Source organism: Podarcis gaigeae (genome assembly GCF_964106915.1).
Source record: "Podarcis gaigeae genome assembly, chromosome: 1".
Lineage (NCBI taxonomy): Eukaryota > Metazoa > Chordata > Lepidosauria > Squamata > Lacertidae > Podarcis > Podarcis gaigeae.
In genome coordinates, this window is record NC_139678.1 from 60948358 (window position 1) to 60974916 (window position 26559).

At 41.7% G+C, this 26559-nt stretch overlaps 1 long non-coding RNA gene across 2 annotated transcripts in view; it reads right to left on the minus strand.

The window, feature by feature from the left end:
- The window catches only part of LOC310851330, a 110900-nt gene extending 86701 nt beyond the window's left edge, over positions 1-24199 (minus strand). For both annotated transcript variants that reach the window (XR_014567712.1, XR_014567713.1), the window contains exons 1-2: positions 24046-24199; positions 15710-15895 (exon numbers count right to left, since the gene is read on the minus strand). This is a non-coding gene — a long non-coding RNA (uncharacterized lncRNA). The remainder of the gene's footprint in view (positions 1-15709; positions 15896-24045) is intronic.
- Between the last annotated feature and the right edge of the window lie 2360 nt (positions 24200-26559).

Consider the following 26559-nt stretch of genomic DNA (forward strand, 5'->3'; position numbering starts at 1 on the left):
TCCAAAGTTTCACTGCAAATTGTCTTTAAACTTGTTACAAAAGCACTGAAAATACAAATCTACACACTGCTCTTAAACAACTAGCAATGCAGTCCAGTTTTCAAAGAACTACAGTGGTACCTCAGGTTACATACGCTTCAGGTTACATACGCTTCAGGTTACAGACTCCGCTAACCCAGAAATAGTGCTTCAGGTTAAGAACTTTGCTTCAGGATGAGAACAGAAATTGCTCTCTAGCGGCGCGGTGGCAGCAGGAGGCCCCATTAGCTAAAGTGGTGCTTCAGGTTAAGAACAGTTTCAGGTTAAGTACGGACCTCTGGAACGAATTAAATACTTAACCCGAGGTTCCACTGTATTCTCTTTCTGGTCCCAGAGAGACTCAGATAAGCAAGTTCCTTCCTTAGTACAGTCATACGTCAGGTTTAATGTGCTTCAGGTTGAGCGTGTTCGGGTTGCACTCTGTGGCAACCTAGAAGTAACGGAGTGCATTACTTCCGGGTTTCACCACTCGTGCATGCGCAAACGCTCAAAATGGCATCACACGCATGTGCAGAAGCGGCGAAACGCAACCTGCACACACACAGATGCATTATTGCGTCTTGCGTTCCGTTCGGGATGCAAATGGGGCTCCAGAATGGATCCCGTGCACATCCCGAGGTACCACTGTATAAGTGAGACCCAGAATCCTAGGGACAAGTCAATTAACTGTTACGATATGGATGCAATGCTGCTGCAAAGTGCTAGCTTGAAAAGTAAACATGATGGGAATGTTGGGACTGCCCGTGGGAAACAGAGCGACAATCAATTCACAGTGCGAAGCACCGGAATTAGCTCAGAGTGTAATATGAGCTCTTCCATTTGTTCCTGTCCAGGAAGTACAGGAAGTGTTTGTCACTACACTGCTGGAGTTTGAAGAGAGCAGTCATGTTTTCTGTAACGCTGCAAAGACAGAAATAAAGGCATGTAAATACGTTTCTATCTCTTTCCCCTGCCAGGGGGCAGGAAAGAGGGGGGGTGTTCTTCTCACGTTTGAGAAGAATCGCCGATCGAGACCTAGCCTGCGCTTGCTGGGGAATGCAGCCAGGGAGGTCAACAGGGAATCAAGCCGGGTGCCTGGGATTGTTGTGAGTTTCTCCTGATATGGGCTTGAATTTCCAACATTAACAACACTGAAACAAAGACTCCATCTGCTTTTTGCAGCTTTAGCTGGTCAAGAACCCTTTGCATCTGCTATAGTTCTCTGCGAAACAGACACTCTGCAGATGTAAACCTAGACATAACATTTTTGCACATGACACCTATATCTTTTGCAATGTTTACATGGTCCTGAGTGTGTAAATAGCCCCATCCAACCTTAGCACTATGACTCACTAGGAAACTGGACAGAGATGGCAAGCCACAGTCCACAGACCAGCAAGCTGGGAGTATGAAGCAGGAAAGGAAACCAACAAGAGTCAATAATTCATTGCCAAAATCAAGAGCTGTGGATTTCAGTGTGGACGTGGCATCTTAATATTTCTCCCAGGGCAGCAAAACATTGAAGTTCTTGTCTTAATAGACCATGAGATTAGCTGTAAACAGACTGGAAGTTCCCTTCAAGCTCTGTCTTTCTTGGAACCTGGAAACCCTGCCTGGCTCTCTTGGAAACAACCTGGCTTGCTTTTTGTTTATTTCGTCAATTCTTCTCAACCAATATAGATGCTTAAATAATGATAGCAATGGAAAAGATTCACAGCATCCCAATTTTTGGTCTTCTGAAGAAAATCTACTTCAGCAAAGCTGTGCTACGCTTAAGTAGTGTTGGGTATTCAACAATATGTGGCTGTAGGAGGTATATTTGTCAAACCCATTACGTTGATTAATATTAATATCTGTCCAGGGCATGCTTTAATATGTAAATGTAGTGGGAAAGATTGGCCAAAAGGGAACATTATTTTTGACAGATTTATTATTTTATTTATTATTTATTTATTTCCATTTCATCAATACTCCCCTAGAAAAGAATAAGATAATTCTTAACAGGAAATGGGGTGAGCTTTTTAACATACAATATTGCCCATTCAACTGCTATAAAACTCTTTAGTATGTGAAGAAATATTGCTTCTTCTCTTATGTAGCACACAGACTGCTAATATTCCTCCACTGATATCAGAAAGATTTATCAGCCAAACTCCTATATGTATGGAATCATCGGTGTCTTAAGTAGGAAATTCACTGAAAGTTTCTCCAATAGATTAGAAAAGGTTATTCAGGGGAGAAAGGGGTGATAGTGTGATGGAGTTTTACAGACGTGTACATTCTGAAAAGTGTCAGTAAGATATCAGGGAAGATCCCACAAGTTTGCACAATACATGTGAAGAAGCACATTTGAGGGGAATAACTTACTATACAAGTTCCAAGGAGATCTCTCAAGGTTCTGTTATGGCCAAATACTGATATCTTTTGCTCTGAGTTGAACTCCCAATGCAAGCGACAGCTCATCTGTCTATCAAGATGCTCTTGACAGTCCTTGACTTAACAGTGTTCACTAAATTCTGCTGGCTTTCTAACTCTTCTTTTCCACAGGCAATGAGAGGAATTGAATGAAGGGGAGGAAATAAATAAAAAAGACACTTTGGCTATCTCAGTTGTAGTATACTTGTCAGCCTTGTGAACACTTACATTCCCTAAGGGTGGGAATAACATGGAAGGAAAATATCAGCTGCCTATACGTTGCTCGAACAACAGAGAAAACCACCAGAATTCTACTGCAGGTGAAATTTGGACTGGTGTCAACAATCTTCCTAACTCAGGCGGGAGGTAGAAGTATTAGGAAAGGGATTAAGATGAAAGCATCCAATTCCCAGCAGCGTCTGGATGTGGCACTGAACTTAATTTGATTTCAAGGACTAACTGGAATGATTTTCATGAACTTCAGTGAAAATAGACAAAAAACACTAGCCTCTATTCCATGTGATTTATTCTTGGGTAACGCCACCCCATCTTTATTGAGTATAACTTTTTTTTTTTACTTCTATTGTTCACTAACTATTACAATTTTTATTTCTTTTTTATTTCTAGTATTTATATACTGTTTTTCATCAGAAAAGATCACAAAGTGGTCTACAGTGGTACCTCGGGTTACATACGCTTCAGGTTACATACTCTTCAGGTTACAGACACCGCTAACCCAGAAATAGTGCTTCAGGTTAAGAACTTTGCTTCAGGTTGAGAACAGAAATCATGCTCCAGTGGTGCGGCGGCAGCAGGAGGCCCCATTAGCTAAAGTGGTGCTTCAGGTTAAGAACAGTTTCAGGTTAAGTACAGACCTCCAGAACGAATTAAGTACTTAATCCGAGGTACATTGTTGTGAGGTTGAAGGAAGGGGTTAGCCTGTATGATGCCTGAGTCCCTTCTAATTCCTGGGGTCCTGGACCCAGCAGGTGTTCTGGATGCTAGGAGGATTCTATTGATGAACTAGTCAGGCAAGATTATTGTTTGTGAGTTAAGGGTCCTAAGTTCTGTTGCTAGTCCAACAAAGGAAGCTGCTCTGTGCCAGAGGGCAAATGGGTGGGTCCCCTCCCTCGCCTGCCTGGTAGTGAGAAATACAAAGGCCTGGACAGTTGAGTGTGTGAGAGCTGGTCAAGAAGCAGGCTGAAGCCACAGAGTTAGGGCCATTTCTACTGGAATCCAAGGCTGTGACTATGGGAGAAACAAGACCCTCTTGGTGTGTTAATGCTGTGAGCCCTTGCATCATAGGCTCAGATTGTATATATGTGTAAATAAACCATTTATTATAAAGGCATCACAGTCTCTGCTGGTCCTCATTCCAAGGAAACCGAACCCTGAGTAAGTGCCTGGAACCCCTGGAATTTCACACTGCTCAGAGATTGGGATGGTGTGCAACGATATGTATACCCCATCCTTCCTTGAAGGAGAGATGTCCATGGCTCTTCTTCCTCCCAGAACTCAGTAAAGTTGGTTAGACTGAGAGACTGTGACATCTAGCAAGTTTCATGGCTGAGTGGGTATGTGAACCCACATCTCTCTACTCCTAGTTCAACATGCTAACTTCTAACTATGGCTATCGACTACTCACCAGGCTACACAGTAATGAGTCAGCACAGAAGTTGTAATCTTGAAAAAAAGAAACTGCTGCCCACTCCACACAGTACATGCCAGAATCTCCTCTGTCAAAAGTACTATTTTAATATCCACAAGTACAATTAAAATCTCCACAACAGGAATAAACTCTGTAAATGTGTCACGTGGCCATTTTGCACCACTGTGTGCAGATTATTCCTGAGCATGACCATGTCATTTCATCTTGATGCACAACGCTTCTGTTCCTTTCCACCACCACCCCGGCTTCTTCTTTTAGATTCCAAGAAAACCATTTTAAAAACCTATTTCATCATATTTCAATATATTTGCATTGATCTTGTGTGTTTGCATTCACATATGTCTAGAATAGAGTTACTGCATTGGTGGCCATTTTCCTATTTATACCACTCCTAACCTTGTTGCAAAAGTGGTAGCTAAGGGACAATATTACTAGACTAAGGACTTAACAAAATATTATGCTTTCTTTTTTACTGCCTATTCAAAGGAACCGAATGGGATATTTGTCTCCCTGTGAGTTATTCTCTAATTCTCTAGTGACTGAATATTTACTTTTATTTATAAGAAGAAAGTTGTGTGTTGACTTGAGCCCTCCATGGGGAGCTGACGCTTTAATGCCGGCAAATGGAATTATGGATAGCTGTGTTCATCTAGGATTTGGCAGGTAGGGAGATGTTGATCCAACTAATCTTACTTTAGGCTAGGGAGATCCAGCACTAATTTGTGTCTCTCAATCTTTTCATCATAAGAAATAACTCTCAGTGATTGTGCATATAGCAACAAGCAACAGGGTGTGGGTTGCTGAGTAAACTTGCTCTGTGTTGTATTGGGAACACAAATGCAGACAATTCCAACAAGAAAAGAAAGGGGGGGAGGCATCTAAGGAAACCAGTGTGGCTGCATAAGGAGCTTGCAGATGAGCTGAGATTTATGTAGTGCATGTATAAGAAATGGAAGAAAGGGGGAATCGTAAAGGATACATGAGTAGCCAACAATTGCAGGGTGAATGTCAGGTGGGCTAAAGCTCAGAATGAGCTCAGGCTTGCAAGAGAAGTTAAAAATAATAATAAATTGTTTCTTTGGCTAGGTTTGAAGCAAGAAGAAGAACAAGCAAGTGGTAGGTCTTCTACATGGAGAAGATGGTTAATGCTATTAGGTGACAGAGAGAAGGTGCAGCCGCTTAACACCTACTTTGCTTCTATCTTCACTCAAAATAAAAGCAGTGCCCAACCTGATGATAACACAATAAATGGTGTAAGGAGGCAGCTGCTGCCCAAGATAGGAAAAGAGGTGGTAAGGGAACACTTATTTGAATTCAAATCTCCAGCGCCTGATGAGCTGCACTTATGGGTGCTAAAGCAGTTGTGGATGTAATCTCAGGACCTCTGTCTATAATATTTGATAATTTTTGGAGAACAGGTGAAGTCCCTGCAGACTGGAGGCGGGCAAATGTTGTTCCCAACTTCAGAAGGGGAGAAAAAGAAGACCAGGGTAACTACTCACTGGTGAGCTTGACACTGATACCATGAAAGTTCTTAGAACAGAGAATTAAATGGTTGGTCTTGGTCTCTGAGCACTTAGAAAAGAATGTTGTCCTTATTAAGACCCAGCATGGGTTTCACAAAAACAACTCATACCAGAAGAATCTCATTTCTTTCTTTCTTTTGGTGGATTGGAAATATTGTGGACATAGTGTATCTTGATTTCAGTAAGGCTTTTGACAAAGTCACCCATGACATTCTTGCAGAGAAGCTGGTAAAATGTGGGCTGGACGAGGTAACTTTTTTTTGCCATTTTTTTTAATTGATTTTCCAAATTTCAGCCCAATCTTCACAGATTATTACAAATCAATACCAAATTAATACAATTTTAATTAAATAACTTCCCACTCACCATTGTTGACGTGACCTTACTTTCTAATATTACCACATTAAGTATTTTACATGGTCTCCAGTTACAATCCATTATCCAAAATTATTCCCTAATTGTCAGTTGTATTTTTAGCCATTTCCATTCATGTTGAAACATTATTTAAAGTATTTACATACTTTTGTAAAACTTCAAATGATAATATAATACTTCTTTTCCTTTCATTCTGTGTATGACATTTTTGATATATAACCTTCATATATAATCTTCATTGACCTTATCCTCTGCCATTTATATCAAATGTCTCCATTTCCAAAGATGACCTTGAGCAGCATTCCTTCTGAGTGCCTGCAGTGCTATTATGGTTGTTGTTCAGGGCATAGCTGGTATCTCAAGGTTAACTCTGTTGCTCCTCCTGCTCAGCTGGGCACTTCCATCCCACAATATTCCAAGAAGTCCATGGTTGTCTAAAAATGGTAGTCCTCGCCTTTGTTCTCAACAAGTTCCAAGATCTCTCCATTCTCATCTCCTTTAAATCTCATCAGTGCAGAAGGGGGAAGGTATTTCTCTTAGTACCATCCCACAGTTTGGGACTGCCTTCCCTTCCTGCTTTCTTCCAGCAACCTCCTCAGGTGAACGCCTCTCACTTGAGAGTTGCTGAATCTCTCCATGTTGTTCACAGATTTTACTTTAGCCAATGGCCTTATTGAGAATAACAAGAGTGTATCTCAAATTTTCCAGATCCAAATTTCCACAGTCTTTTTAGGGTTAGGGTTCTCAAACATCCTCCAATCAAAACGGAATGGCTCACCCCTCTTCTATTCTTTAAGCATTCCATACACAGATTCAGATTCTCACTTGTAGTCATTAATCATTATTTCAATAATCATTATTTCAGGAGACAGTTGACAAATAACCCAAGAGACTACAAAATATAACAAAGAATCTCCCCTCTCCATTTTCCACTTCCCAACACCTTTGGAATCATTTCCAATCTCAAACATCAATCCTTTACACCTGTTTAGTCCACAGTTCCGATGTCAAGCATCTTCTCTGGCAATGGCCCTTAATGCCAATTGAGTTCAAAAATTACAAGGGTCATCCCCTGCTCTTGATGGCAGACCTGGGGGGCTTGCGTCATGGCAGTGGACTTAGCACCCAGCACTTCCCTCCCCCCTACTGCAATCTGCTCAGGAAGGGAGTATCAAGGCATCTGTGGGCCCCTTAGTCCTCCCGTACTGCCAGGAGGTTTCAGAGACAAATTTTAGCCCCATTCACTCACCTCTCTGCCGCCTGCACCTCTCTCCAATGTAGAGAGCCTCCGCCATCACATGGACTGGAAACAGGAAGCCTGAACAAGGCAACTGTTAGGTGGATTTGTAGCTGGTTGACTAACTGAACCGAAAGAGGGCTCAGTAATGGTTCCTCAACATCCTGGGAAAAAGTGACAAGTGGGTTGCTACAGGGTTCTCTCTTGGACCAGTTGTTCATCATCTCTATAAACAACTTGGATGAACAAATTCAGAGGATGCTCATAAAATTTGCAGATAACATCAAACTGGGAGGGGTAGCTAATGCCACAGGAGACAGAACCAGGATTGAAGATCACCGTAACAGATTGGAGAACTGGACTAACAAAATGAATTTCAATAGGGACAAATGTAAGATTCCAAACTTAGGCAGGGATAACTAGCTGATTTGTCAGTAGTACATGTGTCAAGCATCTGGGGGGTCTTCAGTGATCAAAAGCTTAACATGAGTCAACAATGTGATACAGCAGCAAAAAAAGCAACTGCCATTCTAGGATGTATCAACAGAAGTATAGTGTCCTGATCAAGCGGAGTAATAGTACCACTCTGTTCTGCCTTGGTCAGTCTACACCTGAAGTACTGACAAGATGGAACATGGGCAGAAAAGGGCAACCAAGATGATCAAGGGTGTGGAAACAAAGACTTATGAGGAACGATTGGGTATGTTTAGCCTGGGAAAGAGGAAACTGAGAAGAGCTATGATAGCCATCTTCAAATATCTAAAGGACTGTCACTTGGAAGATGTAACTAGCTTGTTTTCTCCTGTTCCAGAGGCTAGGACCCGAACCAATGGCTTCAAGTTGCAAGAAAGGAAACTCCGACTAAACATCAGGAATAAATTTCTGCTGGTAAGAGCTATTCAACAGTGTTCAACGGACTCCCTCAGGAGGTGGTGGACTCTCTTTCCTTGGAGATTTTTAATCAGAGGTTGGGTGGCCCTCTGTAATGGATGCTTTAGTGGAGATTCCTGCATTGCACGGTGTTAGACTGGATGACACTTGATGTCCTTTCCAACTCTATAGTTTTATTATTCTAAGTACAACATTAGACATCATTTCAGCTACTGTGTTATTTTGAGAGTCACGTGAAAGCTTGGAAAGCAAAACTAGGCTGGGAAGCCAGCTGTTCTTCCCAGTTTTGTAAGCATCTGCCTTTAACAAGAAGATAATTCTTTAGCTAATGGAGATATTTCTTCTTTTTTAAAAGGAAAATGAAAAGAAGCTAGAGAGATGAGATGCTGATAAACAGGAATAATGCCTGTGGCCTGCGAATAAACCAGGAGATGAAAGAAAGAAATGAAATAAAAAATACAGCAGATAACTTTCATTCTGCTGTGGATTTGTCTCTGTAATGAACACAGCTGAACAAATAATTCATGGGAAAGAATTTATTTGATTAACTGTTTGCATTTCAATAACTTATATCTAGCTAGGAGTTTTTATTGGAATAGGTTTTCTCAGGTTTCATGCTTTCATGAATCTGTTTTGCATTGCTTGAAATATAAGATTTTAACATGACAGAGGCAACCCAAGACCTCAGGCATGGGCTGATAAAAGACTGGCTAAGTATAAATGTACTTACTATAAGTGGCTGCAAGGCCTTCTCTTTTCTTAAGTGAATAGTCATAACAGGGTGAGGAGGTATAGTCCAGGGTTGTCCTTTATTCAGGGGGATCATAGATTGCAAAAATAGGAGCCTCTTTCTTCTGTATGGGAAAGGACCATTTACATGAGGGATGGCATTTATTTCATTCTCCTGGCATGACCATATTTTCAGATAATTTGTGCTGATGTCAGAGATTTGTAAATCATGTCCTTCATTGTCATAGGTGACTTGTTGTTTTTGGCTTTCTTCCACCCCCTGGCATTGCACTTTCTTTCACTTATCCACAAAACCTAATATATGTGGGCCAAACACATTACATCAGTTACATGTTTTGTCCCTTCACAAACTCATAGAGCAGGTCATTATATATTTCAGTGCCATCACTGATCATAGCCCAGTCCTTATCATGAATGACTGTGAAACCTTCATGGAAGGCATAACACTCGGCTGAAACTACTGTTACATGGGAGGGAATATGGATGATGGAACTGCAGCAGTTGACAGCAGCATATTTCCTCATCAGCACCTGTGTGCACAGTATCTAAAAAGAGTATTTTATATTTCTTAATGGAGACAAATAAGCCTATCTCCTGCAGTTCTCCCAGCTTTCCACCTGTCTAGCTATTATCAGCAGGCAGTGCTATGTAGACAGTTAATCTATTTTTTATTCCTCTGTGTGAAATAGCAGAAGAGATCATTGGCTCTTTCATCGCCTCTAGAATTCATTAATGACTTGAAACATTATTCAACTCTGGTAAAAAAAATTGAGGTTGACTCTAGGAGAGCCACAGTGTACCCCTGGGCTTCTTTGGCACACAGAGAACAGGAGACACAAGAAATACTGGTGAAGCAGGTTAATGGACAGTAAAGGGACCCCTGACCATTAGGTCCAGTCGTGGCCGACTCTGGGGTTGTGGTGCTCATCTCGCTTTATTGGCCGAGGGAGCCGGCGTACAGCTTCCGGGTCATGTGGCCAGCATGACCAAGCTGCTTCTGGCAAACCAGAGCAGCACGTGGAAATGCCGTTTACCTTCCTGCCGGAGTGGTACCTATTTATCTACTTGCACTTTGACATGCTTTCGAACTGCTAGGTTGGCAGGAGCAGGGACAGAGCAACGGGAGCTCACTCCATCGCGGGGATTCGAACCGCCAACCTTCTTTGGCACACAGAGAACAGGAGACACAAGAAATACTGGTGAAGCAGGTTAATGGACAAGGTGTCCCCAAATAACTTTGTTTTTGGCAAAAGGTCGGGTTTTTTGTGTGAACTGTCCTAAGACCCGTGGGTATATGGCGGTATACACATTAATAATAATAATAATAATTATTATTATTATTAGTGGGCACTCAGGGCTCTTCCACATGACCTGTTGATTGAATATTAATTCTAATTTGCTTGCATAAAGCTTATGCAGAGGTTATACAATGCCCACTTTTTACTAAGTACTCATTCTGTTTGGTTTGTAGGGGAGGTCATGCTACAATGAGCATCCATCTTTATTTGTTTGTGCAGTTGTATGCATCTCCATCCATCTTACACCTTTTAGTACATTTCCCCCATCAATTATCTAGCCACAAAAGTATCCTTTTTTTAAAAAAAAGGTGGATCTGTTGCAAATTTTAAAATCCACGTCAATTGCACAAACCTAAGTGACTGCTATGCGATTGAATAGTGATGACATAGTGACAGTTTGAAGAACTTCTGAACCCATTCATTATACTGTTGTGATGGGACGAGGGGACTGTGCATAGGGAACATCACGGGCTAGGCTGGAATTTATTACCATTAGCTAAACATGTTGTCAGGAACGTGGGCCCCCAGGACCTGGCAGCAGAGGCAACCTCGGTAAGGGAGCAAGAAGCTGCCTCTGCAGATGAGGGAGAAGTGTTATGTTTCAGAGCTGACAGCCCACAGGCCCTCCTTTCCAGGCCAGACACTGCTAGCTGGGATGAAGAGGGAGAGTTGGAAGGCGGCCAAGGTGAAACCGGCTGCAAACAGATAAGATAGGCTCAGAAACTCTGTCCACTGACAGTGGGGAAGGGCCAGTCCAGGCTCTCAGTCCTCAGTTCCAGCAATGGGAAAGGCTCAAAGAAGAGTGGGAGATTGGGGTAGAAAGACGAGGTTCTTCCATAGTTCCTGTTGGGGGCAGGGTCAGACTAGAGGATTCAGACTAGAGCATCTATCATGGCTGACAGGGAGTGCGAAGCTCCACTCTGGTTGTTTGTTTCTGTAAATAAAACTATCTTGAACTGATGGGAGTCTTCCTACTGCTGGTCAGCCGGCTCGTTGCCGGAGATCGTTATACATGTCCCCACTAACGGGGAGAAGAGTAGTGTCTCATTATTAAAATTGGTTAGCTAAAATATGGCTTACAGCAGAAATGTCCAAATATATTAATTTGTGTGCAGTAAGTGTAACCAAACCTTTCATGATTTATGTCATCCTTTTATGGATGATATGAAGAGTAGATATAATTTATATGTTAATTGTTATAGTTCATTTAATATGACACACACCTGTATGGGATGATACTGTAGTGATTGTTTGCTTCCCTCCACTGTTTAGGTTTTCTCCTTTTCTTTGAAACTTCTTAATAGCTTTTATTAGTAACTTTTAAAACAAATGATTTTTTAAAATCTATAATCAATTTAAATTTATCCTTGGCAATGAGGATGCTGTCCCCACCCCCAAACAATATTACATCATAATGCAAAATATTTTGGAGAGGTATTCTGTTCAAGAAACACAGTGAAGTCAAGAGTAACCAAGTCACTGTCCAGAATGTTTTAGGATTTGCAGGGGGTAGGGATGTTAAAAGAGAGATAAATCTCACACTCAGAGATTGGGGTTGCGTGCAAAAATAGGCATTTTCTTGGTATACTGTGTTGTGTAAAAACTGCCTCTTAGGTTACTACGTTTTACCAAAGTTGGTTCTCATCTTCTTTTGGGTCACATATGGCTAACATGAATAGCTGAGCTGCTGTATGGACTTATTTCAAGACTTTTAATAAAGGTGTGCTGACCATCCTGTCCCCCTTTCAGTGTGGAAACATTTGCGCCCTGTGAAAGCAGGTGAGATATTTAGTGACCTCGTGGACAAGTAAATTTAAATAGGGCATGTGAATTTAAATAATGTTTATCTTTTTGAAGTGTTTACCCAGGGTTCAGTCTCCTTGGACAGTAGAGACTATGGTATCTTTATTATATAATGTTTATTTACACATATATACAACATGAGCCTATGAGAAAGGGACTTGAAACATTAACACCTCAAGAAGGTCTTGCTTCTGCTATAGTCACAGCCTTGGGTTCAAGCAGAAATCAAGCATGTCTCTCCCTCTCCAGCTTCTGTTTTCAGGCTGCTTATAGCTCAGCTCTCTCTCACACCTTTACCCTTGTCCTTCTTACCAACAGCCAGGTGAAGGAGGGGTCCCACCTATTTTACCTCTGGCACAAAGCTAACTTCCTTTGTTCCTTAGGGGCCATTAATTCACCAAGAAGCTGGCCTGGCTGTTCTGACCATTGAATCCTTGCTGGATCCAGAAATTAGAAGGGGCTCAAGCATACAGCCTACCCCACCCCCAGAAAAAAAACACCTCACAAAACTATTCACAAGCCTGATGCTATATTTGCATCTTACAATCTGTTTCACCAAGGAGGCCTTTCTTTCATATTTGGGTCAATAACCAGGCACTATTTTGGCAGTGATTCATACCCTACTAATGAATTGTTAGGTTCAGTATATTTGCTGGAACGATACTGCCACGATTATGAAACGTCATATACCAGAATCTAGGGAATAATAAGAAATGATCTGTGGCTACATCATTTTGCTACATCAACATTTTCTTGCTTCTGGAATGTGCAAGAAATGTGAACTGTTGAATACAAGCTGGACTCAACTACATGTAGCTATGGGTATAAGTTCTAGCCACATTTAGTGAAATTACCAGTCTTCTCTACCTGACTTTGCCATTCTGACAGATATAATTAAGTTTCCAGGAGGGAATTAAATCTTAGCTTTCAGATTTGTTTTCCAAATTGAGACATTGTCAATTAATCTTATCCCTTTTCAAGCATTATTAAAAGAGCTCACTGATACATGAGGGAGCAGCAGGGATACACACTAGTTCCACCCTTCACTGCTACTCCTGTCACTCTTCTAGCAAAGCTTTCCAAACTGTGTATCGTGACTTGTTAGTGTGTCAGCTGCAGTTTGTATGTGTGTCATATGAATGCTCCCTGCGCTCCTCCTGGGGCTGGAAATGGGTTAGTCTTACCTCTGGTTTGCTAGTAAAACTGAATCACTGTGTCGCAAAATGATGCATGCCTAAAAAGTGTGTCACCAACATGAAAAGTTTGGAAAGCTCTGTTGTAGAGAGTAAACTTGTGAAGCAGCGGAGACTTTGCTATTTGTGGAGGTTCCATGGGTTAAATTGGGGTTGTAAAGTGGGGTTGGGAGTGGGGTTAGAAAAGGATCACTGCTTCACACCTTATTTCTGATGCTGCTTGCCAGAAGAACATTTGGCCTATGCAACCTCACACTGATGCTGTCCACCTAAAGAAGGGAGCAAAAATGGCCAACGTGTCCTTACACAAAGGCACTCACCTGAAAGAGAATGACATTGGCCTCCACACTCACCTCTTGCCAAGCATTTTCAGGGGAAAGATGCCCTTTGCACCTCAGACAAGACAAGAGATCTCTTGGCTTTCTTTCTTATGCTCTCACTCTCTGAAATGCATGTCTCATCTCCACAGAGACAGGCATCATTGTCCACTAAGGCTTTTTAGGAGATGGAATGACGGCACTCTAATTCCTGCTGGCTGTCATTTGTAACTTCCCCATTCTCACCTCACCTCAAAACACTCCTCACTGCAAGACCTCCAGCCTCTGTTCTCTTCTTCCTTTTGGAAATGGCTTGTCTGGGTCAGGTATTCCTGTCTCTGCTCTGGCGTAAGCAGAAATGCGTTAAAGACGTGTCTTTCTTTCTAGGCTGTTCATCTTGATTCATAGAAAGTGCTCTGTGTGATTTTTACGCTGGAAGAGGGCAAATAGAGACCTAACCTGAAACATCTGTTGTGGCAACCATTAAGGAGTAAGACAGTATGCAGATCAGATTAGCCTCAAGACCTACTGGTCACTGGAGCTGGTAAACTCACAAAACTGATTTGTGCCAGGGTGAGCACTTACACATTGAAAAAGAAGAAGTAATGCATCACAAAATACAGATTTGCAGAAAACTGCATGTGCTAATTTATTTGCATAGGTGCGAATTTAGAAATAATTGCTATCTTCAATAGAAATACAGCACCGCTTAGGACAGTGGGGAAGATTGTGACCAGCTGACCTGAATATCTCAGTTCAGGCTGACGTAGAGGACCAAGTTGCTGATGGACATTTTGAAGGCTCCTGCTTTCCCCTCTTAAGATTACTTATTTTTCATCCAGGCTTCGACCGAGCAGCCCTTCAAATAGAGGATCCCTTCAAATAGAGGACTGTCAAGTCAAAAACACAGTAATGCTAATTTGTTCCCAAGGGGAAATGGTATCCTTTGCATTAGTAGAATTAGGGATAAAGCAGATGGAGTTGAGAAGAAAAAAGGATCTGAACCTACTTTATTGAGGTAACCTGAACAACAACAATATGTTGAGTAGACATATATAGGCCTGCACAGTAGAAAAACTCCTTCAGACTCCCCCCACCCAACTCTGCTGTTAAATCTCAACCATTTTCCTAAATGGCTGATATCCCCCACTGACTAAAACCTCCAGCTAAGTAGAGACTGCTGTCGTTCAGACCAATGACAAAACCAACCCCTTAAATGGTCCCTGCTGTTGCAATTCTAATGCTTCCATTACTAAGTACAGTAAAGTACAGTAGTTTAATCCCACCCTCCCACCCAAAAGTTTTCTCAGAATGGAATGTAGCCCTCAGGCTGTAATTTTTTCCCACCCTTGAAAAACAACATGATGGAAATAAAAAAATCAGCAACACAAAGTATGAAGAGCAACATTATTCAAAGAGATAGCTACAATTTGCTCACCTAACATGTTATAAACAGATTTGATGTCTGAATTACAGCACAAATATATCACATATATCAGGGGTTATAGTTAGTGCTGCTACTTACTCCTCTGTTAGGGTATGGATCCCAGACACTGCTGACCTGTGATACTAGGGCTGTTGAAATCAACCTCACTGATTTCATCTGGTTGCCAACTGACGCAGATCCTCAGACAAGATAGACATGAGGTGTAGTGATGTGTTTGGTTCATAATGGTAGCTGGATTCATTGGGAAGTCAAATTCTGCCTCTGGTCCAGATTCCACATTGAATATCTGTAGTTTTCTGTGTTTAAGGCCACCATATTTGTGCGGCACACTGTAAAACTCTAATCCACAGCTCTCAGTAATGTCACCAGTGTCCACACCTCTTGGCTGCACATCAAACTTTTGCAATTACTGTGGAATGAAATTGGCTGGAGAATTATAATAGAGCTTTAAGAATTTAAATAAAGTTAAGCAAAAATAATAAAAAATAGAAAGGCTGATACTGCTAATTAAAATATTTGGGCTCTTGTTGTCAAAGAACATTAAGACAAGTGAAACAGACAAAGGATAAATTATAAGATACTGTAGAATTTTTTCCTATGGAATTATACAGCCTCCTGTGTATTAACATTAGAATGAATATGAAAAGAAGCAGCATTCTCTTGTCTATGATCTCTGAATTAATGGACTCTGTTCTCCCAGCGGAATAAAGGAGACAGAATACAAAAGAAGAGAAAGAAATACAATGTAGAAGATTTCAAATATAGCTTACTGTGAATATAGCTTTGACCAGTTGTCAGAATCTGTGCTGATGCATCCAGTGTGCCCAACATTGTGAGAGAGAACAGGTGGTGCTGGATGATGCTCAGAGGAATCATATATTAGCCCGAATGTTGATAGATTGGCGAATGAATTAGGTGGCAAAAAGTCCATGTGTGTCTGAGATGTGATTGAAGTGCTGCAAAGAAGGTGTTTGAGACAGGATTAGGGAACTAAAGTAGACAATTGATATGGCAGGCCTCCCTTTGCCGGGAGGATGAAGACAGCCTAATCTGTTTCCAGTTTTATTCCAAGCCTTTTCTATCCATTTATTATAAGTGCGTTATAAAATCATAACTCTCTTTAAAAACATTGTATGATATGTAAAATTAATTTTCGCCACTTTTTGCCACAGATCTGTCCCTGTATCCATAGCTACAGTTCCACAATGCATTTCTGAAGCTTTGTTGCATTCCCTGGAGTTTAGGATGTCTCTTTTTTTCTCCCACCTCTCAACATTCTGTCTTAATCTGTGACTATTCATCACATATGGGTGTGACCAAGCAACAGAACATAGGATGGTGCTATACAAATGAAGGGATGGGCTTGTTTCTCAGTTAGGGTCACCAATGGCAAGAGCAGTAGCGCCTCAAAGAAATAACGGAGAAAGAACACTGTACCCAGCATCTTTCCCCACAAGACTGAATAAGGTGTCCTGGGAGACACTCCTGCAGTGGTGGCAAAATTGGCCCTTCACTCTTGGTTTATGGTGTTCCAGCCTTCTTGAATGTCTTTTCACAGACACACCACACCCCCAACAGTAATACCAATTTATATCACACATGTAAGAAAAACACTGGGGCCTAATTTGAATAGTAGAGTGCTTGTTATCTGCTGGGCGGGGCTTGTGTGTTTTGCTCCGGAATCAGCCCCTCCCCTGCCTCTCCTTGTTTTCTTGCCTCATGCTGTATTTAGTTTCTCTCATCATGTTATTTTGTTACCGTTTTCTTCATTATTGAAGCTTAGTTCACATTTACGTGAGCCACTTATTTTTCTCAAAAAAAAAAAAAGAAAAAGAAACTCTGCCGAAGAATGGTGGAATATCCTAAACTTGAGTCCATGAGGGGATATTCCTAGTTTGCCAGGAAGATTGATTTTATTAGTCATCCCCCACCTCCACAACAACACACAATGGAAATACACAAGTCTTTCTGTGTGTGCATGCAAGTGTATGATATAAATCACTGTGTGTGGAGGGAGAGAGGGAAAGAGACAGAGAAAGCCACTGCCTGTATCACACTGGTAGGAAGCTGTTTCCTAGGTGCTTATATCCCATTTTTCTTTCCCAGAGTGCAATAAAGGGATCTTACATAAGAACACATCATGCAATAAGTAAAAATACAATATAGAAGTACAACAACATCAAACAACATCAAATAAAACATCAATCATGGAGGCAAACGTCAAGAGAACAATCAATTAAAAGCCTTCTGCAACAGTTGAGGCTTTGCCAGATGTCTAAAAGAATAAATTGTTCGAGCTAATGGACCTCCCTCGGAGCTATGTGCTTCATCCCTAACTGAAAATAACTGCAGGTTTGTGAGGGAGACAACTATATTCCCCCAGTCCCAAAAAAATCTCAGGAATGATGTCCAAGCAGGAAGGCAGGCAATTTGTCTCAGTATTCTTCCCTTCTTGGAAGTGCTTAGAGGCTGAGATTGGTTTGCGGTAAAAAAGGGCAGGCCCCAAGTTTAGAACAAGCTACAATAGATAAAATGGTAGGATTGGTGGGGAAGAGATAGAACATTCCGCCCACCTCAATCTAGTTCAGGGATTGCCAAGTTGGTGCCCTCCAGGCGCCATTAGACTCCAACTCCCACCTGTCCCAGTCAGAGTGGCCAATGATTAGAGATGATGGGAGTCCAGAAGTTGGGAGTCCAACAATGTTTCTGCAATCTGCAATACAACAATGTATCTGCAATCCATTCTTAGATACTTCTTCACATGGACATTTGTATTTTCAATCTATTTAGCGATTTGAGGGGCTGCAAAGTGATTCTGTATCACAAATTGTATAATATTTGTCTACTTCTCATGTGTTTTTATGTACTATTGCTGTAACATATTGTTATTTCTACAAATTACATTGATTACCTCTTACACTGTTATGGGTCCCATAGACATGTTTGTGGGTTTTGTACAATTTGGCAACTCTCTCTTTTGTGTTTGTGCACTCTGCCATAGTGACATTTGTCTACAAGAGATTGCTGAGTTTATCCTTCAAAGATCTATCACAATTTTGGAAGTTATGGCATACTCTCCTAAGGGCCGAGGCAGTTTTGCCACCCCCCATGGTTTTTTTTTTTAAGGGATTGGGCATTCAGAGGGTGTTCAGCTCTGCCCCCTGGCTCCTCACAAGGCTGCGTGAAGTGGCATGTGTAACGTCAGGACGGACCCCTTCAATCAACTTGTGAAGATGGTGCCTCTGATAGCAATCATGTATAACCAGGTATGCAAATAGCATCTACTCAGTTAACACACTAGTTCACCCATCTGAATGTTGTCAGATGTGCAAAAAAAAAAATCGTAGCTTCTGCCCAACAGGCAGGGCTGACCCAATATTTTTTGGCTCCTGAGGTGAACCACAAAATGGCACACACACCCCAGCCAGGAAAGAAGGGGGGAGTGAAGGTTTACATCAGGAACAGGGCAGGTGGTCAAATCAAGCTAACTGGGTGGTTGAAGTGGGAATCAAAGGCTGTTATATGGGGAGGGGTGCTCTGAATTACAAAGCCCAGGAGACCCCAAAGGGCAGCTCCTGCCATTTCTTCCCTAGGGGTGGAGGGAGACCAGAAGAACATAAGGCAGGTGGAGATCAAAAACAGGTGGAGCCAGAGCCAATGACAGACAGAGCCAATTCTAGTTTTGTTTGCATTGGCCTCCCTGCTGATTTGTACAAGCGCAACATTGGGACTAAGAAGGAGCAGGAAGATAACAGCCTATGCTACTGCCTGGATAAGTTGTAAATGAAAGGCCAAGCAAGTGGGGACTGGCTGGGGACAGGGTGAGGTTGCTACAGCAGTGACCCATTAGCCCTAATGGACTCATCTCCACTGGCTGCATCACCAATCCTTGGACTCCATTGCTTCCTGTTTAACCAGCTCAGTCACTGAGCTACAATGTGTGTGTGCATGTTATTTGCAAATATTAGTGTACACATAGCCGAAATGATTCAACATTCTTGTAAGGAAGTTCAAAAGTTAATTCCAATAACATCACAAATGATTTGACTTTATTAGAGTTAACTTCTAAACTTTCTGACAATTAAGCCCCAGGACAACATTAACTTTGCAGCATCATTTGGTATTGTTACTCTTTTAATTAATATGCAGATTTCTTGCCCTGGTGGAGCGAACACATTTGTCTCACAGACAATTTGGAGACTGGAATGAGGCACCCATTGATTTGTCCGTATTTGAGTTAAAACCTCTTTCATACCTGGAGAAATAAAGGCAGGTGATTATATACGAGAGCTTACCCTGCTAGCAAAGCACCCATCCACATACTGTCTCTAAGTAGAAATGGCCAACACTATTGTGGATACATTAAGTGTATATTTAGAACTGGAGGCTTACATGTGAAAGGAAAAAATAATGTTTTCTAATCTAGTAAACATACATAATTTAAGAAGTAATTGACCAACAAGTGTTATGTGCAACCCTGCTTAATGCAATTATGCAAGTCATTTATAAAGTGAGAAGATAGCTACTGCCAGAAGAACTATAAATAGTAATTAAGAGCAGCTAAATGTTTGCCTACTTTCATATCACCTCTGGCTCATTGCTCATCAGTTCTCATAAACTGAGCAAGTTTGGATTCCCTTTGCATTAAAGAGTCTTGCTATCAAAGTCACTTCAAAGTTAATGGAATCATACTCAAAGGACAGACCACTGCAAAACAACACAGGTTATCAAGAGGTAAAGCTGTGCTGCTCCACTCCTCGCCAATTTCTATTGAGTTAAACCAAGGACAACCTCACTTCCAGCAGGTTTTGAAATTAGCTCTCCATATCTTGTACAGCTTTATTCTTAGTGCTGTTACACAAGTTCCCTTACCTGGCTTTGTGGTACTGCAGTGGACTGTGTGGGGGTACAATTCCCAGGAAACTACAAACAGCATCCTTCCTTCCTTTCCTTAGAGGTCACAGGGAACCAGGGAGAGGGCCTTCTCGGTTGTCGCACGACCCCCTTCTTACATATTTCTTATTTATTCCATAAAATTTATACATGTGCATTTTTTAGCACTGTGATCTCACACTTTTTTACAAGCCGTGCAGTTGACTAAACAGAGCAGTTGCAGGGTATGTAACATGCACAGCTACACACACAAGACATTGTACACATTATACTCACAAGACATGATACACAGGATTATATCTATGCAGGCAAAAAAGAGAAGATGTCTGATGCAGCACTTATTGGCTAGTTTCCCCCTTGCTGTGACTTTGTTTTTCATTCTTTCATTTGAATAATGGCTGCACTTGTGCAATAATTATACTGAAGCTTAACCTTGCTGCTCCAATTGACTCCTATGCAGATATGACACAAGCTATGTAAGGATCTGCTGAGTAAGTTTTGTAGCTTGAGACCTCAATTCAGAAACCTAATCTGTGAGGCACACACTTTGTCCTGGTATTTGGGTATGGTATTCTACAGTACAGTGGTACCTCAGGTTAAGAACTTAATTCGTTCTGGAGGTCTATTCTTAATCTGAAACTGTTCTTAACCTGAGGTACCACTTTAGCTAATGGGGCCTTCTGCTGCTGCCGCACTACCACACGATTTCTGTTCTCATCCTGAAGCAAAGTTCTTAACCCGAGGTACTATTTCTGGGTTAGCAGAGTCTGTAACCTGAAACGTCTGTAACCTGAAGTGTCTGTAACCCAAGGTACCACTGTATATGCATATACATAAGGATTCATTACTTGCAGTAGGATGCAGTAGGGTATTAAGACTGATTTCTCCTTTATTGAAAACAAAATTTTCATTGGTGTATACATTGCTGGTACATTTATTCCAAGAATTTACACTTAACACCATGAACCGTATGAAAACGAACAGGTTTTGATGTATAGGGTTGCTGTTGTTTCCTGGGGCACGCCATCTGATATTTTCATTAGCTAAGAACATGCATGCATAATCCACACACAGTTATGAATGCTTCCTAAGCAGGTTGCCATATGTAAAACTCCCAGCTCAGGCCAAGAAAATTTGCATATTATGCAAATTAATTGTGTTAATTTGGTGAATAAGATGCACTCTGTGTAATTTTAGCAACTTATAGCTAACTAGTTGCAAAATAGACCAGAGAATATGAAGGAAAGGAGAGTGGTGTTCTTAACCATTTTGCTTCCTACTCTGATGTTTCTCGGCTTATGCACAGCTTCTATACTCTGTGAACAACCAACACGGAGTGTCTGGCACTGCCTGGTAATTTTTAGAAACACACAAAAAATGTGATTTTTAAATGGATAGTGCAATTTGTGAGTTGGGACCTGTCATGCCAAAAATCTGGTAAAATCATGCCAAAATCATATTTTAGTCCACCATCTTGATTCAAAATAGTGTTGTTGTTGTTGTTTAGTCGTTTAGTTGTGTCCGACTCTTCGTGACCCCATGGACCAGAGCACGCCAGGCACTTCTGTCTTCCACTGCCTCCCGCAGTTGGATCAAATTCATGCTGGTAGGTTTGAGAACACTATCCAACCATCTCGTCCTCTGTCGTCCCCTTCTCCTTGTGCCCTCCATCTTTCCCAACATCAAGGTCTTTTCCAGGGAGTCTTCTCATGTGGTGGCCAAAGTATTGGAGCCTCAGCTTCAGGATCTGTGCTTCCATTGAGCAGTCAGGGCTGATTTCCTTAAGAATGGATAAGTTTGAGCTTCTTACAGTCCATGGGACTCTCAAGAGTCTCCTCCAGCACCAGAATTCAAAAGCATCAATTCTTCGGCAATCAGCCTTTCCAGCTTTCACTTCCATACATCACTATTGGGAAAACCATAGCGTTTACTATACGGACCTTTGTTGGCAAGGTGATGTCTCTACTTTTTAAGATGCTGTCTAGGTTTGTCATTGCTTTTCTCCCAAGAAGCAGGCGTCTTTTAATTCCATGGCTGCTGTCACCATCTGCAGTGATCATGGAGCCCAAGAAAGTAAAATCTCTCACTGCCTCCATTTCTTCCCCTTCTATTTGCCAGGAGATGATGGGACCAGTGGCCATGATCTTAGTTTTTTTGATGTTGAGCTTCACACCATATTTTGCGCTCTCCTCGTTCACCCTCATTAAAAGGTTCTTTAATTCCCCCTCACTTTCTGCCATCAAGGTTGTGTCATCTGGATATCTGAGGTTGTTGATATTTCTTCCGGCAATCTTAATTCCGGCTTGGGATTCATCCAGCCCAGCCTTTCGCATGATGAATTCTGCATATAAGTTAAATAAGCAGGGAGACAATATACAGTGACTCGCAGCTAAACATTGACAGAGACTCCCAACCCCACCTCAGGGATGCTCATGCAGAGTTTGGCAATGGTATTGTGAGAGATGGCTATGTAAAAAAATGGGTGAAGTCATGCTCAAGTGATATTTCGGACCACCATCTTGATTTAAAATGGATCCCAGTGTCCAAATGACAATGAAGTTTCCTGATCCACAACAGGAACCTTCTTGCCAAGTTTGGGGATCTCTCAAGAGGAGACCAAACCCATGCCCGAAAATGGGTGAAGTGACATTGAAGTCATGTTTTGATCTGTCATCTTGATTCAAAATGGCACCTGACATATAATGACAAAGAAGTCTGCCCCACCCACCTCAGTGGATCTCTCCAGTGTTGATGGTGTTGTATCTCATGTTTACATAATGGAAGATAAGCCTCCTATTCAGCACATAAGTGTCTATTAGGGCAGATCTACAGTATACATTTAACGCACATGACTCCCTTCCCCAAATCCTGGGAATTCTATTTTGTTAAGGGTGCTAGAAAGGCTAGCTCTTTGAGAGGAAATCTATAGTTCCTATGAATCTTTGAATGAAGTAATTTGCTTTAAATAGTTTTGAATATTTTTAAAACGTACAGTGTGGATCTGCCCCTTAGTGTGTTCTGTTAGTCAAAGGGAAGGACAGGTACTCTGAGAAGAAGATTAAAAATACAGTGGTACCTCGGGTTAAGTACTTAATTCGTTCCGGAGGTCCGTTCTTAACCTGAAACTGTTCTTAACCTGAAGCACCACTTTAGCTAATGGGGCCTCCCGCTGCTGCCGCGCCACCAGAGCACAATTTCTGTTCTCATCCTGAAGCAAAGTTCTTAACCCAAGGTACTATTTCTGGGTTAGCAGAGTCTGTAACCTGAAGCGTATGTAACTTGAAGTGTATGTGATCCGAGGTACCACTGTATCTAGTAAAAGTATCTGAAGTGATCTATCATTTGGGAGAGAACAGCAGTTATGTTTGGGGTGCAAGGCAGGGAGAATGTTTAAGAAAAGTGAGAAAGCCTGCAACTTTTAGCCAGTAGATTAATCAACTTAACATTTTGTTAATTAGTCTTTACTGATGGACCCTACTGAATTACAGCCACACTTGCCTATTTATTTTACAGTTATTTTCGTTGTAGGAATATAATTGTTTTATTATTTCATTTTATTTCTATACTATCCTTCCTTTCATGGGAGCCTGGAGTGATCATGACCATAAAAATATGAACTACACAATAAAATGTATCCCAATAATATATTTCTAAAATAAAAAGTACAAACATTAATACCCATCTTTCCATTAAAAAATTATGAAGGTGGCAAACAACAATGAACTCAATTACAAAACCAAGCAATCCACAAACAAGTAATTAATATCACACACATAGTGATAAAAGCAGATAAAAAAGAAAAGACAGCCAGTTGAAAAAACATAATCAAATTAGAACTATAGAGCAGCAGAACAAAAGAAAACAGCCACTAGTCCGAATGCCTGTTTAAATAAAAAGGTTTTCCCTGTCTGTGGAAGCAATGGAAGATATTATTACAGACGGTCTTGTACAACGAGTGCTTGTAAATTGTAAGCTCACTATCTTAGAAAGACCCTTCTATTGCAAAGTTAGCAGCATATACATTATTTAGATTTAATCATATAATTAATCAATGACTTGTATAAGAATGTGGGGCAAACAGACAGAGCAGCAGCAATATCTAAGGCCTGAGGAGTGGACATTTTCCATTACCATCCCCTCAGAGCCCTCATAAGATACCACAGCCTTGTAAAATAATCATATTATGTGTTCCTAGGAATTCATTTTCACTTACTGTCAGCTGTCTTGGAGCCCTGTTGTCAGGCAGAAAGGCTGTATATGAATATTTCAAGTAAATAAATAAATCGCAGATGATTAATGAATGGTGTATAATGGCGCTTGTGATCTGAGCTGTGTATGATAAGGCATTGAAAATAGTTGCTGTAGCTTGGGAGAACTCTGTTTTTCCACTGTCAAAATGTTACAGTTTAGGAATGTGTGAGAACTGAAGGGAGGGGGTTACTGTTAAATTTAGGTTAAAGGTAAAGGTAAAGGTACCCCTGCCCGTACGGGCCAGTCTTGCCAGACTCTGGGGTTGTGCGCCCATCTCACTCAAGAGGCCAGGGGCCAGCGCTGTCCGGAGACACTTCCGGGTCACGTGGCCAGCGTGACATCGCTGCTCTGGCGAGCCAGAGCCGCACACGGAAACGCCGTTTACCTTCCCGCTGGTAAGCGGTCCCTATTTATCTACTTGCACCCGGAGGTGCTTTCGAACTGCTAGGTTGGCAGGCGCTGGGACCGAGCAGCGGGAGCGCACCCCGCCGCGGGGATTCGAACCGCCGACCTTTCGATCGGCAAGCCCTAGGTGCTGAGGCTTTTACCCACAGCACCACCCGCCACCCGCCTAAATTTAGGTTACTGAAATTCTAATCTCATTAGGCAACATTCAATTAATTTTGGCAGGCATTCGCTAGCATACTCCCCACCCTGCTCCTTTCACTGTTTTTTATGCAGCTGGCCATGGTAGTAGAAGTAGGAGGAGTTGGCTTTTCTAACCAATCCAGGCAGCCCATATTTACTTTTTCCGACAAGGTCCTGCAGGTCTCTTCATTCCATGGTATTGTGGGAAAAACAATATGGCGGCTGCTACTGAAATGATAGCTCTTCCACTAGTGGGCATTATCTTTTTCCTGGCAGACCATGAAACAATGCATCATCTGAAGCAGGCATGGCGAAACTTGGCCCTCCAGCTGTTTTGGGACTACAATTCCCATCACCCCTGACCACTGGTCCTGTTAGCTAGGGATGATGGGAGTTGTAATCCCAAAACAGCTGGAGGGCCAGGTTTGGTCATGCCTGATCTCAGACACTGTAGGAAAAACAAAATGGTGGCTGCCAGGAGAAGCTGTAGAATGAGCCTCCATTGTGCTGTCAGATACAGCAACAAAGCATAGTAAAGCAAAGAGAGAAGTAAAAAGAAGCCAAATATAGCTACAGTGATATCTCAGGTTACAGGCACTTCAGGTTACAGACTCCACTAACCCAGAAATAGTACCTCGGGTTAAGAACTTTGCTTTAGAATGAGAACAGAAATTGTGCGGTGGCAGCGGGAGGCCACATTAGCTAAAGTGGTACCTCAGGTTAAGAACAGTTTCAGATTAAGAACGGACCTCCGGAACGAATTAAGTTCTTAACCTGAGGTACCACTGTACTTCCACTGCTAGAGAAGCTCCCCACACCTGACGAAATGGACATTTGTGTCCATTCATCCCCCCTCAGCAATCAGCGCAGGACAAACAGAGATTAAACCAAATGGAGAACATCTGGTTTGTTTTTCCATTTGTCCCAAAATGAATGCACGTATCTCTAGTACAATCTGAGCATTGGGACAATAAAGCAAACTCACCACAGGAGTTTTATCTTCAGAGACTTCATCTAGGGGCTTCTATGCAATGAATAAGTAACGTGAGTTTATTCTGTAAAAGGAGGTGAGGGTGGGGGCGAGAGGGAGAGAGGCTGTTTAACAGGCACAGAATAAATCTTAAGTGCAGAGCTCTGTGATATTGTGAGAAGCTTAGATGAAAAGCGGTCTGTGTTTTTCAGATCCTGCAATTTCAGGTGGCATTTGTGAAAGTAAGCTGTGTCATGTTTGATGTGACTGCTTTCCTGTAGCAGGAGATGTGGCAGCTTTTCTGCAATAGAGAAACTTTGCACATTTGAGCTTTGCGTTCTCCTTTATTAGCAGAGTCTGTCAGTGGACTGAACGCTCCTTAGGGGGCTGTGGTGATTTAGTTACTTCTGCACAGAAAGGATGCATTTGAATACCAAAACCTGTAGCGCCAATTCATCTTTCTGTCCTTTCAACTGCCATTATGAGAAATTTCTCCGGAGCATGGACACAATTATAACTTGGCCCATATCTAGACTGTGTGTTGATTTAAGACCACATGCTATGAGCAAACCATGCCTACCAAACCCTTTGTGAACTGAACAAACAACCCCCTCAAAGAAAAGCACACCAAAGAGACATCTTTATGTAATAAGCGTCTGACCTTCTCAATGAAGCATACCAGCTCTTATTTTCATAGAAATCAGACTTAGATCATTGAGAGCTACTGCTACTCCCTCAGAAGGTGGTGGGCTCCCCTTCATTGCAGGTTTTTAAGCAGAGGGTGGACTGGGTGGGTATCTGTCATGGATGCTTTAGCTGAGATTGCTGCATTACATGGCATTGGACTAGATTACTCTTGGGGACCCTTCCAACTCTACAATTCTGTGATTCTATGATTCTATGTAGAAATAAAATTAT